Source organism: Bombus affinis, chromosome 5 (genome assembly GCF_024516045.1).
Source record: "Bombus affinis isolate iyBomAffi1 chromosome 5, iyBomAffi1.2, whole genome shotgun sequence".
In the NCBI taxonomy this organism is placed as follows: domain Eukaryota; kingdom Metazoa; phylum Arthropoda; class Insecta; order Hymenoptera; family Apidae; genus Bombus; species Bombus affinis.
The window spans coordinates 5,408,946-5,423,667 of record NC_066348.1 but is presented as its reverse complement, the minus strand read 5'-3'; the positions used below and the strand labels follow the sequence as shown (position 1 = coordinate 5,423,667).

Sequence of the window (14,722 nt, the reverse complement as noted above, 5' to 3'; positions counted from 1 at the left end):
ATTCGTCGAACGATATATATGGTTACTCAAGTTGATCTATATTTCAGAGTGACAACCGGTGAAAGCGATGACGCGAGATCGACGTTGCTTCATATTAATCATTTATAACTGCAAATCGTTATTCGTTTACGAAACTTGTTGTAGCAATTCCACCTATCTTTTACCTTGCATGAAACTAGCAATTGGAATTTTAACCTTCTATAAAGGAGCGAAATTTCACTCTTATGAGAAAAATGTCGTACGGATTAGTTTATATAGCTTGCATCGAGAGTTGCCTCTTTTTGCAGCATAAAAGGAATATCGTCCCATCGGATAACGGTTTCATTGGATTTATAGAAAATAGAACGTGGTCGGGCAAGCGTGTACCGACAGTTACATAATTTCCAATTAGCCCATTGCCAGCGAGTTTTTCTCGTTTCTCCCGCGCAAATAATCGTGCGAAAATTCTGACAACAATCGTAGGAAGTAATGGGTAGGGTATAGACGAGCATACGAAGATCGGCTAACGTGTACCAATCACCTACGTGTACTGATCATGGGGATTTCCTATGTGTCACGGTTCCGCTCCATTTTCTCCTTTTCTCGTGACGAAATAGGATGAATACGGGATGCAACAGCAGAATAAATAAATAGTTAAAGATAAACAATAAAAATATCCGCGAAGAAATCACATTGACCATGAAAAGTGTAAAGAACAAAAGACAAGATTAAAGAACGATGACGATGGAAACCAAACTTACTCCAAAGGTACTTGGAAAGAGAAGATAAAGAGAAAATAATAAGAATAAAATGAAATTAAATAGCAGAATGATTTTGAAATGATTCATTAAAAATGGATAATAAGAAATCAGCGAAGAAATTACAAACGTCGAAATGATGAAAAGGGAAAGCAAGTATTAAGTAAATTTGAAGCCTTATTTTGTCTACTTAATTCCCATTCACTTGACTTCCAGGCTTCAAAATAATTAGGCTTTAAATTAAAATAAAAAGACAGTGAACAATACCGTAATTATCTTTTTCCAGTAAAAATGAAACTTGGATCGATCTTTTTCAGCGATAGACACGTTAATTTAAAATATTTCGATATCTATCGATCGTCTCAATCTCACTCGTCCGTACGAAATGATAAAAATGTCAGTTAGCAATTCGAAGAAGGAAGTACATAATGTCGGCGAAATACGGTCGAGCGTGTTCAGAAAAGTCTCTTAAGGCCTCCATACTTCGAAATCAGTCTCTTGGATCGCTCTACGAGATCAGCTAATAGCGTTAAAGCAGAAACTAAGCACCGGTTAGAAAATTTACCGTTAGCACCGGCCGATTACCATTGGAGATTAGTTCTCGCCCGAGATCGCGTTTATATCTGCTTCAGCTTCGAGATGTTAGGGGCTGCCTTGCCATTTTTTCCCATTCCTCTTTTCCTTTTTTCTTTTCATTCTAAACTCGATTAAATCGGCCGACGCTCTTTCTCCTCGCGTGCGTTTCATCAACGGTAAAGTTCCATCGATTCACGGGGAATTTGTATCTGCTGCATGCCACGATATCGTATCACGAAAGCCCCGACTAGTTTATAAATCGTTGCTCCACGTTCTCATCGATCTTTCTCGAGCCTCGAATTAACCATAAATTCTGTAATCGAGTCAGAGTTCGAGTTGCACGCCGGGCATTTTATTTTTTTCTCTTCTTTCTCTTTCCGCCGGATGATTCTTCGGCGTTGGTTACAGGAAGAACGAGCTACTACAAAGTTACATTACACTTATTTCTCTTCCTCTTTCCCCTTTTTCTCTTCGGTTTATTTTCACTTCCTCTTCTGCTTTTCTTTTTTTAATTTATATCACTCGGTTAAACCGGTTTCGTGGCATACCTACATTCGATAGAGGATGACGTCATAAAAAATTCCCAGGATCGCGATGACTTGCGTCAAGCTGCGCATGTTGTGTGGCGAGAAAAAGCCACGAGGACGAAATCACGATTTCGTTTCTCATTAACTGAACACCGTTCGACCTCGAAGCGAGCCCACGATGAATCGATGAGGCGAAGAACGAATGATATACAGGGTGTTTCACCTAACTTGAACTTATATAACCTTTTGGAGACCAGTATGTTGGAACGATATTTTTATTTTACTGAAAAGATTTTGTTATTGCCACCCGGAAGATAAATCTTCGGCAAAATTATACAGACAAATAAGATATTGACCTTTTCGTCTCATTAAAAATTTTATTATAATTTTATTAAATTTTTATTATAGAATATAATTATTTTTTTCTCATATATTAGCTTCTATAAAACAACTGTGTACGAAAAATTCTGCAACTTGTGTGCGAAAAATTGTTCTGAAATTTTTATTTTCATACAAGGGATATTTTAAATGATACAGTTAGACTAAACACCCTGTACATAAACGGAGCCTGGTCGATCTGATTGCGTACGCGTGCTCCTTTGATTCGTTGTATAATGTTACGTGCTATTGTACTTAATTCCAACGCTCTTACGGTACCCTGTTCGCCAGAACCGCGTGCACCGGCATCGTCCCTTCGCGAACGTCGCTCTTTCATTGCCAACTCTAATAAATAACCCTAGCAGCCTTCGAGGATGCTCCGAATATGGAAGATTCGCTGGAATTGAATTGCACTCTCTCGCTGATAGCGAAGCCAGTCGATTCTTCCCTTTCGGTGCTGCCTGTGCTTTCGCGTGCGGTTTGTCAGTTTTCGCGTCAGTTTTCTGCTTGGAAAATAACAGGACTAGTTCGAGCTGCTTTGGTCATGGTTCGTTTTGCAAAACGACTTTCTTAAATTTCATATATTTCAGAGAATGGTAATTTGCTATAAAATTTCTGATAATGTGCAGGAAAGAGTAGTTCTATGCAAGAAAGTCGAGAAGATGTGTGAGAGCAATGAAGTAGATTAATTTATTGAATTTTAATCCTTTGAGTGCTTAGAATAAGTACAATATTAAAGAACCAAGCTATGTACAATGTACATGCACAATATTAAAATATAGGTATAAGTAAATAACAGATCGAGTTCCATATTACGAGCAGTTGAAGACCCCAGAAGATGGATATTTTCTCGTTTATATTCGTTTATTCTACGCAGCACTTAAAAAGATAATCCAACATTCTACTTTATCACTTGTATCAAGTTAATCCGATATAATCTAGAACAGCATTAAACAGTAACATGTTACAGCCCGTGTTACAGGTTAGCCAACGAGTGCCATCGTTTTATGCGCGAAAGTTAACACCGGTTATATGTGACAAATCGAGAACGATTTGATAAGGCCTGTTGGAACTAATGACACCGATAGGATAAGTAAAAGACGCGGAAAATTCCATATAGAAGCGTGAAAGGCATTGCGTCTTATCTACGATCGAACCACCTGTTAACGATTCACGAAGAGTGACGGTCGACGGTGTTATAAAACGGAACGATCTATAAAGGCCATTACACAGCTCAATAAAATGGCCCCTGGTAACCTGTTACCGGTTACCGGATTATTTCGTGAATAAAATGACGTGTGTCGCGTGCATGTTCGTGCCTCGCCTTTATACCACACCGGAGACAGAAAGAATACGTCGAAGAGGAAACAAGCTGAAAGAGAAGGGAACAAGAGGTGAAACAAAGATGGATAGGTCACCGACCGGTTGTCAGTGACAATTCCAACGCGCGATACACAACCGCTGTCCAGATATATCTACATTGTTGGAGGAAGTAGGCCAATAGTGCAGGTTCACTAAACCACCGCGAACTGGATTATACACCTTTATTTTCGTTTGCCCTGGAACAACAAGGGGTCTGTAGTGTTTTAGGTCAACTGTCGCTCAACCGAATTTCGTAAAACCCGACGACAGCTGATTTGCATCGTGTTAGTCATCCAAGAGGACACGTTTTGTGCACGAATCACGATTCACGAATTTCGATGTTTTTCTTTTTCTTGTTTTTCTTGGCAGAGGTTTTTCGAGGCGAGTGAATCAGTTGAATGATTCAGCGAAGGACAATTCGGAAAGAACGTTCGATTGTGACTTTTATTTAATGAGGAACCAACACGGCGATCGAATGGTAATCGGTTTCAGAGTCGTGTTACGTATTGAGGATGACGTAAACTGTGTTATGAGAATTTTCAGAGAATCGCGTATTTCGTGAATTATTCTGAAATGCGAATTTTGCATAAATTTCTAAAAACGACTAATGTATTCTTAAAGGAAGAAATTCATGTTTTTGTAATTATATAAAGTCAGGTTTATTGACTTCTCGATGTTCATTGAACTCTGCATAAAAAAAGCATGGCATCAACATACGAAAGCAGATTCTACAGAATTTGGAAGAACTATCAAAGTAATATATGTAAACCACACGTGGATAAAAAATGTCCATTTTTGTTCATTTTCTAAATTTTATATCATTTAACTAATTTAACATAACACTGCCGATAAGAGGAATAAATTTATTGCTAAAGAAACGATATAAGCCCAGCACGTTTCGTGTAACATAATTAATTAGCATTTTCTAAATGCTCAAGAAGTGTGAGGAAAATACATGCATATTTAATTTCAAAATCAGCTAAAGGAACAGTTTTAATAACTCATAGAATTTTATACAATTATTCTCCGATTTTCAATTTTACTCGAATTAATTACGCATTTGCTTTATTTCTATATAAAAGAGTTTGCCTCTGCATCACATTGAAACGCATCTAACGAATTGAACATTTATATTGCCTGAAAAATCAAACTACTTTATACTACACTAATTTTAATATAACCCCTCATTACAATCACTCCAAACTTTAACCAACCCTCGATTATGCTTCAGCTTCAAACAATTCTATATATAACTCATACAAAAGTTACAAAACCAATATCCGATTGATTACCATCATTATTATTCATGTATTTTGAAACGCAAGAATTTATTAACCAATTTAATTATTTAAAAGAGATTTCAATTATTTCGATAATATTTCAAACGTGCTTGATTGCGCGGGTTCATAAGAGATTTCTCAGCTATTGAAAATATTGACAGCCACCATGGGAGAATTCAGAGCGAACGAAATCGAGTCGGCTCTCGTCGATTAACGTTCTAAAAACCGTTCGTGCGCTCGTGCAATACGTGCGACGAGTCCAAAGCTCGGAGTCGATTCGTGCGCGCATTGAAATTCTCTCGGATCTCGTTGGACAGAGTAGCCGATTTTTATCGAGTACACGACCGGTTACCGGGCAGACCTCATAAACCGCATTCGACATCGAGGCACGAGTAACCACGTAAGGAATACGAAGTATCACAAGGTAAATTCATTCGTGGTATTTCAATCGGCCAGACAGAAACCGTTCGAAACCCGTTCAGACCGCGAATCCACGAACGCGCCGACACGCCGACCGTGAAACCGTGCCGCGTGAATTCCAGCACGATAGTAGCGTGTCACCGATAACCCAACGATAATCATGCTATTAATCGTGAATATCATGGTTGTATCGGATTTTAATCACGAGCATTATCGATAGGTGGTCTGGGCTATTAATACGCTCGGGTTGACGATCGTTTGTTGAGGGCTGCGAAAAGTCGTGTAACGTTTGGAGTAACGTAATCTCGAAGCAAGTTCCGTTGTGTTCTTTTTACATTCTTCACGAAAGAATTGTATACTGGGTGTTGAGAAATAAAAGCGTAGGACTGTAAGACGGTATAGTAGAAGATGTAAGAATTGGTTCATTTAGGATCTGTTTTTTTTTTCAGAAAAAGATGTAATTCTGTAACTGTGTTTTAGGAAACGTCCAATAACTTAAGTGCACAAATAAATCTCCGAAATGAAGAAACATAACTAAAAATAAAGTTATTAAAGAAGTCTAACAGAAATATTCTATCACGATTATTCTTTATGGTTTAAAAATTATGTTGATAAAGTATCTCTTCGAGAAAATTAAAAATTACATTCTACACTGAAAAGGATTTACGTTAGATTAAACATTTCCTGTTACCCTCAGTGCACATTATAGGTCCTTACAGTAAGTATTCTTCTTTTTCTTCTTCTAACATCGTGTATATCAAGGACTAAAAAAAAATCGTATTTATATCATGATGTAAAAACTATAAATGTTGTATAGTATTTAAATACATAGGGAAAAATGTCAATTGTAGACTATCGCTGCATACACAGCACAATTTAGGTACAACAATCGATAGATCGTATCATCTCGTGTAACCCCAGGACGATAACATCAAAATGAAAACTCTTTGACAGGAACGTTCGCAAAACGGACAATTCTGTAATTGAATTTCTTTGTCCTCCCCTTGATAGAACGTTCATTTCCGCGATACTAGAAATTCTTCTTCGGGAATGGAACACGATGCGAACAATCCACGATTCCGACAGAAAGTCGATATATCCAGTCTTTCGTTTTATTTTTATTTCTCGTTCTTTCGTATGTGACGGCTCGGCAGAGCGTTGGAACCGATTCTATCCACGAAAAGAACCAGGGCCGTCAAAATGAAAATCGTTGAACTTCCTACTCCCTTGTACGAGTCATTGGCCTGTCCGGCGGATTTTTCGACGGCCTGGTTCATTCGCATTCACGTGTGCGGACCCGAGCGTATCCAAATTCCGCGATAATCGTAGGAGGAAACCGTATGTTGACGGAGGAACGTATCGTGGTTGGTCTCTCTTTGAAAGATTCGGCTACGGGGAACAAGGCGTGACGTTGAATTAGCACTTCGTGTACGAGGCACGCGTGCCTGGAATACGAGGTGGTCGCATTGTCGGTACCGCAAGCTCCGTGCGAATAGAATTCGAACGTGATCGATGTCGATTCCTCGTTTGAAAGAACTTTTTGAACTCTATTGTCGCTCAGTTTTACGATTGCAAGTCGTTGACATGTAGTGTTTCCAACTTTGAGTCTCGAATCATCGGTAACTGTACACTAACATCACTTCGTTGTAAATTTATTTTTTGTATGCATATAGTGATTTTTTTAGGAATTGCAAAAATGTTTGTAAAGGAACTTGTTAACGATAGAATTGGTAAATCTGCCAATATTGGAAACTTTGGATCTTCCTATTTCTATGATCGATAAAAATATTTACGAGGGTTAGGTGAGTTTTAATGTAAATGTTTTAGCCGACAGGAAAGATATTCACAATAGAATGTGAAAGATTCAAAGAATTTGCGGCAATTTGGGGGAATTCCCGGCGGATCGGTTGAATTTTCGAAGTTTGCTGGACGTTTAGGGAGAAAGAATAATTGGTCGTGTCTTTTGAGCAGCCTTAGCACACGTTGAATACAGGATTTCACAGGCCGATAGGTCGAGTCTTCGTGTTCGATATTTTTAATAGCCCTTTTTGGATAGCGACCGAAGGCCAGTGGCCGACGAGCCGGCCGTTCGCGGGTGTTCGTCTTCTTTTTTTTTTTTTAACCACTATATAGCGTTGTAGCCCGGTCGATAGGAAGCGCTGCCTCTTTTAATGCTCCATCGCTTCTAAATAGTTTGACGTTCAAAAGATGTAGCCTGACTACGTTCGTCAAACGGTATATAACCTGGCTGTCGGTTATACCACCTAGGTATACAGCGTTCAGTGACACTTTCGACTTGCTGAAAATGATCGATCGAACGTGCTCTGAGATTCCATAAATGGAGTCTAAATTTAACGAACTATATTTTAGTCTATCGGATAATACGTTTATCGAATAATGGATAAAATTAGAAGTGTCGAGTCGGAAGACAAATACAGCCTCGATTTATATTTAGTTTTATTATAATCGTCGAACCTTCGATTGCATATCCTTGAATAAAGATTCGAAGTATTTAAAATTCCCGACATGTAGAATTGAATATCTGGAAGCTGCATCACGAAGCCAGTAGCCTCGATAAAAATTCGATAATTAAATTTCAGGATATCCATTAGAGGATATTTATGAAGATCAATTAAAACGAGGACTTTTGAATGTTATACAAAGGCGGTCGATCGAAGAGAATCGCCTTTTTCTGGACAAAGGCGGCCTGTCGGTCGCACGACCCAAATTCGTGGCGCGGCACTAACCGCATCTCTGAGTTTTTACCGTTTCGTGTGGGTCTGGTACGTGATTCAAATGGTCGGTCAAGCGAGGAGCCGAATAGAAGAGGCCCAATGACGGCGCAAGCACATAACAGAGCACGAATTCTTGCTCAACGATCTCTGTCTTACTTTGGATACTTTCACTGCGATAATGTCGAGTAGTTTTGACTCGTTTAATGCGCCAAGATTATCTCTCTCCTTAATGGTAGTGGTGCGATTCATGCACGCACCGTTTGCCCGGGAATCAGCGGTTAATTATTTAACAGTAACAACAAGAACAGCAACAACAGCAGCAGCAAGAAATGGCGAAGCGGGTGTAAAAGTGATCGTGTCGTACCAAGAAGTTGTGCGACATCGGTTCATCGCGTTGCCCACTGTTTGAAAAGCTAGACGGCGCTAACGACAATGAAAGAAAGCTTGTGTGCGTCTGGTCGAGCAAAAACGTCTACCTATGCGAAAGGGGGACTACGAAGCAGACGAGAAGAAAAGAAAAACTCACAGCCAACTATAGTCCAGCCAGCTATTACCGTCCATAATTAATTCGTGGCACACCTAACTCAAAACCTGCCACGGTTGGCTTTTCTCTCTAAAACAAAGTACCATTCCATTTTCCTATTACCTTTTTCTCAGTTTTTATTCTTCCTTTGCAATTATGTTTAATTCGTCTTGCAATTCGTTCACGACGACGAGAGCAATCACGTGAAGTAATAATTCAGCTTATACATTCTGACTTTTAATAGATTCGATTATTCACTGAGCACTTTAGCACTTCAATCATGACCGACATTGTCATAAATTTGCGTCAGCTGATTTTTCACAGGTTTCTTTTTAAGATTAATGGTTTCTATGTCAATTTTTCGATGCAAATTTCGTAGAAAGTGTTTGCTTTATTACGAAGCATACACTTCGAAGAAAATGTTCTTCAATATGAAGCTTTAATATGAATATCGTATTCGATAAATATGGAAGCAATTATTTTCATACGTCAAAAAGTTGATAAAAGTAAATTATATAGCGCAAAATTATCAATAGTATATCGATCATTTTATCGACACTTTTCATTATAGAAATCTATTAATAATCAAATTAACTTAGCCTAAACTGCAGAAGACTATTAATTAAGATCGTATCCGTCATTTAGATGTAATTTTAAATGATTTATTTACGATATTTTACAGAAATAATTCTAATGTCCATGGCGATGTCGCGAGTACTCGATTTTGTGTTACACGCTATACCTAAGTACGAAAACGGCTTACGTAAAAAGGATTTTTCTCCTTTTCTTCTTCCGCGATCGATCGCAATTAAGCTCTCCCTTGTAGAATCGATTCTCCACGGTTATTGCACGCGGATCGCGTGCCTGAGATAGCTCCTTACTTACACTCCATTACTCTATTTCATTTTCGTCGCTGTGTCTAACAAGGTAGCCAGAACCGTGGCTGCCCTCTCGTGCAATACACGACTAGAAGATGGTCTTGGTAATTAGCGTTTAGTAATTAGCAATTAGCTGGTCGAGCCGTAAGTAAGAAACCGGGTAATCAACGTATTGTACGACGAATATGCTGATCTTTCTTCCGTCGCGAAGAAAATACGCATGCAAATGGTACGATGTAATCGAGGTCTCACGTAGTTTAACTATTCATTTTTCTTGGAAGGAATATTTTTTCTTTCTCTTCATCGATTAAAACCGTTATGAGTCTCGAAGAGGTAGAGGACCTCGGTGAACGATGAACGATGAAACGTTTATGCAATTTAGAATTACAATTGTGGCGTTTTATAATTATATTTTTCCATGTACATTCCTAACGAGCATGCAATATTGGAATTATATAGGAATGGGAAATTTGGAGATGAAATTCGTAAATATTGTAAATTATCGAAATTGATGTTTCAAGCATTTAGTTTTGAAATCAGTGCGAACGAGCAATTGTTGGAGATGTTACGATTTCGCGTTGGTGATGTTTCTTGATTATATTTTTGCGTGTATACTTTTAACGAAGCAATGCACAGAAACATGTAACGTTTCAGTACACTAGCGATGCGACGTTGTTGCTATTTCGCATCGGTGATATTTTGAAATTCAATTGGTTCAAATTTCTAAAGATTCATGCATACGAGAAATAAGAAATTTGACAATGCGGTTAAAGCTTTTGGATTGCAAAATCATGGATTCATGTCTCATTTCGTATCAATGAATCTCTGCAATTCAGTGGGCGCACCTAAGTATATGATGCCATTATTATAAATATAATCTACACAGTATATCAGTGATACTGTACAATTCGGTAGCTTTGTACATATTTCTAGTATATTTAACACGATCATGCGCTATTGCATTATCAGAAATATAAAGCTGTCTAATCATACACTAGCATCGCTCATTTGCATTAGACTTAACAAATCATCATGCATAAACTGAAAGGCAAAATTTGAAAATCTTGAAATCCTTAAGAGTTATAAATTCAAGATTTCGAAATTTTTAATAAAAAATTCAAAGTCATGAAAAATAATATCATAAGCCATCGTTCATTAAGTACACGAAGCACTATCGGTTATCGAACTCTCCCAAGAAGAAGGAGTTCACGAAGACTCGTAGCACAGCGTGAAGTAGAAATACCGAGATGGCTTCCACGGTCGGCGATAATTAACGGATAACACACGGTCGCATAATTAATTTGGTTGTTGTTATTATATAGTACGCAGGAACAAAGTAAATCGTTGATTAAAAAGCCCGCGTTTCCTGGCAAAGGTGATTCATGGATGCCACGGATCGGCTACGCGCACGCTCGCTGAACGTAATGATCACGGATCATAATGCAATCGTAACTTCTCCGACTACTTCGACCGTGACAAATTCATTCTCTTTATCCTCGATGAAGAAACAAGATCGTTTCTTCTAGAACGATTTTTCGTTCAATTCGCGAACCATTCATCGCAAATGTTTACATTTTCGAGACTGAAATCAAAGCTTTACGCGAGACTTCGACTTTAATCTTTGCTCTCAGCAACGGTACAATATCATGCTAATTTTCGTCTTCATTTCATCGTCGTCGTCGTCGTCGTTGCATATAACATTGAGAATTCGATTTAACGGAGGCATTTGAGGCTCATTCACGCGCGTTACACCGTGTCGCGCTCTCGAGGAAAGGAAACCCGAGGTCTGTTTTACGCCGACGGGATACAAAGGAGCCCGTGCGCCTCTATAGATTCTCCTAGTTTACATTTTTCGTCTCTGCTGGCGTGTCGCTCACAGGAACGATCCATTATTCCGATTCTTGGAATTCCTTCTAACTCATTATGCTGACGCGCGTTCTACCTTTGCGGACCCTATTTTATATTCCGTAACCGGCGGACCCGCCAAGGGAAAATCGATACCGTTTCGACTATTCTCCCCTTTGTTCATAGGCGAAGGGAACGATCAGATCTCTCAACTATATAGATTCTGAAGATCCCTTGTTCTAAGCAAACTTTTCGTGAACAGTTGGCAGAATCAGGAAAGAACTTTCTATCTTTATTTCTTTCCTGTTTCGTTGTTCGTTTTGTTATTCGTTTTCTTTCGATCGATTTCGAGGTTTCGTAATGTTAATCAACGGCGGTTATACGGATGTTACAGGTTGTCGAGATTCGCCGCGTTGCTTCTTGGTATTCACGTATCGACGGTGTTTGCCTCGGTATTCAGACACGGTTTCTTAATTGTACGAGGTGTTCGTGCACGACAGACTAGCCTTCACGGCTGCAAGTCGACACGCATACCTATTATACCGCTGCGTTGAATTATTTAGGCCCGGACCTCTTTGACTCCGTTCCGGAGTCGAACCGGTCCATCCTCGCGTGACTTGTTGCGAGCGACTCACCCGCGCCGGAAAGACGCCTTTAGTCACCCGTTTTCCCGTAGCGAAATTGGAATTTCCCTTTTTATACGTTTTCCCTTCCCCTTCTCTCTTTTTTTTTATTACTATTATTAAAGAACGAAGGCGATCGTTTGACGTAAGATAATGTTTAACCGTAACCGGTGTATTTCGTTGTTACGTTGCTACTTATTCGTAATTATCGAGTTTAACCGATACATAACAAGTGTATTTCGATCGGCCACGATGTTACAAGGTGATTTTACATTCGACGCGGATTTATCGATCTCTTTCCGATGACTCAACGTGACTCGTGCGATCGCATTCGAAAGTTAATCGGATCACTTTGCACGTTCGTGTTCGTATCATTGCTCGACAACAGCAAACGAGAGCCTTACTCTTCCCTTATCCCTTATCCCTTGTACATAGCAATACATACTTCCATTGAAAGAGCACTTTGAGATCAACGTATTCCTGCGTCGAGGCACATATTACTTTTTGGTCACAGTTTATAAAATCCACGGTCGAACAACGACGACGAAGACGGCGATGAAGACGAGAACAGGAGAACAGCGAGAAGCATGGTCCGTTTGATCGCGAGTGAGAGCACAGTGCAACAGAATCACTGATCTTGATCACTTGGTATCACCATCGAGGATCGAGGAGAGGCCGTTTCGCGAGCGCGCGCGGTACCGAACGTATCGAGCTCACAGAATTATATTCCACCCTTTTTCGCCGGCTTTTTCATCGCACTAACGAATAAACCACACTGTTTTTAAGACTTACCTATCCAGGACGGTCGTCAACGGCAGACGACCCTGACGATGCTGTCCGGCGACGTGTTCTTCCGGATGGACGCGTGGCCGGTTTCGATTCGATTCGAAAATTCTTTGTGTCGCGGTTGTAATCGTGCTTCGAGATCTTCCCGTGGAACTGTTATTAGAGTCGATGAACCTTCGGTCTCACTCTTCGAAAGAATAGCGTAACGTCTCTCGACGGGGACGTCCCGTGGTGAACACGGGTTCGGCAGATCGCGATCTAAAAACTACCGATCGACAAACTATCGTTAACTATCGTTTTTTTTTCTTTTTTATTTTTTTTTTTTTTTCTTAACAAGGATCCAAGTTGCACACCGAAATTCTTATTTCTCTGGCTGGTCTCTCGCACCCTCGAAGATCGAGCGATGTGCGAGTCCCGAGCACCGTTCTTTTCTCCCGTTTTTCCCTGGTCCCCTGTTTCTTCTTTCTCCCTTTCTTTCTCTTCTGTCCCCTCAAAATCACCGCGACACCGCACCGAACAGAAGTGAACTACTCGTGCGCCGCCGGTTCACGGTACCTTAAATACCTTGGCAGCCGCGCCGCCGCCACCGCCGCCGCCACCGCCGCAGCACGCCACCGCCACCACCGCTGTGCGTCGTGCGGCCCCCTACCTCAAACTCGCCCCACGCCGCGCGCGCCGATTGGCGAGGGAGAGGAGCCGATGTGTGCCCGCCGGCTACATCAGAGCATCCTCTCTTCTTCTCTCGCGCCATCCTGTCTCTCAGTCTCTCTTTCACTTCTTTCTCCCTCCCCTCTCTCTTTCGTCTCATCGTTGTAAACGTTTCTCTCCCTCTTTCTCTGTCCCCCCGGATTTCTGCTTTCGTTTCTCTCATCTCGTTCGTCTTCTTCTTTCGCCTCCCTGCGACTAACTCTCCCTCTCTCACGATTCTCTTTCTCTTTCTATTTCCCTTCGCGGTAATTCAACCGCCGAGTTAGCGTACCCGTAGGACTTTAACACGCGTACGTGCGAGGAACTCGAATTTCTTTTTATTCTTCTTCTGCTTTCGCTCGTTTTAAAATCTCTCCGAAATGGGGAGGAACATTGCGTCTAAGAGGGTAGCGTTCTTATAGACGGGGTTTTATTTTAAAGCTTATCGAGAAATGTGGTTGTGAGTTGGCGTGGATTTGGATGCACGCGATGCAGCTTGTAGCTGGACTCGGTCGCGCGAATCCTCGAGGGTCGGTGTCGCGGCGCGCCGCCAAGGAAGAGGACGAGGAAGAGCTACGTAGAGCCGGTACAAGTGCGGTGCGCGAAAGCCGCTGCGCAGAGGCGCAGGAGTCGCGGTGCGCGCCTCCCGTCGCGCATTCGCGCTTCGCACGTCTTTGAGAGCGCATCTACTTTTTGGGTGGAGTTGTCCCTTTTCTTTATCCTTCCAACGATGCTCGAACTGTTGGTTGCAATCATCAGGTACGCAGTTGAAGTAACTATTCGAAGATTCATGTAGATATAACAATAATGCGAGAATGTTAGGAAGGGTATTTTCCTAGAAGAGTAATGAAATGATATGCTGAATTTAGAAATTCATTCCTACGGTGTAACGTGTGATGGAGAAGGAGATATCGTAAGTGATTTTGTTTTAGGATATACGCGTAGTGAATTGTTTTAGTGAATATGATAAGAGTTTATCTTCACGATGCAGATTTTACTCTGCTGCGTTCTTTGAATTATTTTCTTTTTTTATTCATTCATATTATCGAAAGATTCTTGAAGTTTGAGAAAAATACAGAAGATATGTGAAATTTCTCGTTTCAATTTTGTGCGAAATTTTTTCTTAAAAAAAAACCAGGTTGAATGAACATATTCTTGAAATGTGGTAATTTTAGAGACAATAGAAGATTCTTTAATTCTTGATTCTTCTTTATGCTGCTAACATTTAACACAACTTCATTTAGATATCTGAACACTTTGAGCGGGAGAGGTTCATGTAATAGATTCTTCTCACGATTTTTTATTTAGATAATACCAGCTTATGTCCATATAAGTGGATTCGATCGACATGGAATTTTTTTCTCA

The 14,722-nt window shown here is 40.3% G+C and overlaps 1 protein-coding gene across 6 annotated transcripts in view; it reads right to left on the bottom strand.

Moving 5' to 3' along the window:
* LOC126916688 (titin-like) overlaps positions 1 to 13,227 on the bottom strand; it is a 60,811-nt gene extending 47,584 nt beyond the window's left edge. For 5 of the 6 annotated variants that reach the window (XM_050722717.1, XM_050722721.1, XM_050722722.1 and 2 more), the window contains exon 1: positions 12,677 to 13,227. The gene's annotated coding sequence lies outside the window, so the exon portion shown is untranslated. The remainder of the gene's footprint in view (positions 1 to 12,676) is intronic. The other variant, XM_050722718.1, reaches the window with a different exon arrangement.
* Between the last annotated feature and the right edge of the window lie 1,495 nt (positions 13,228 to 14,722).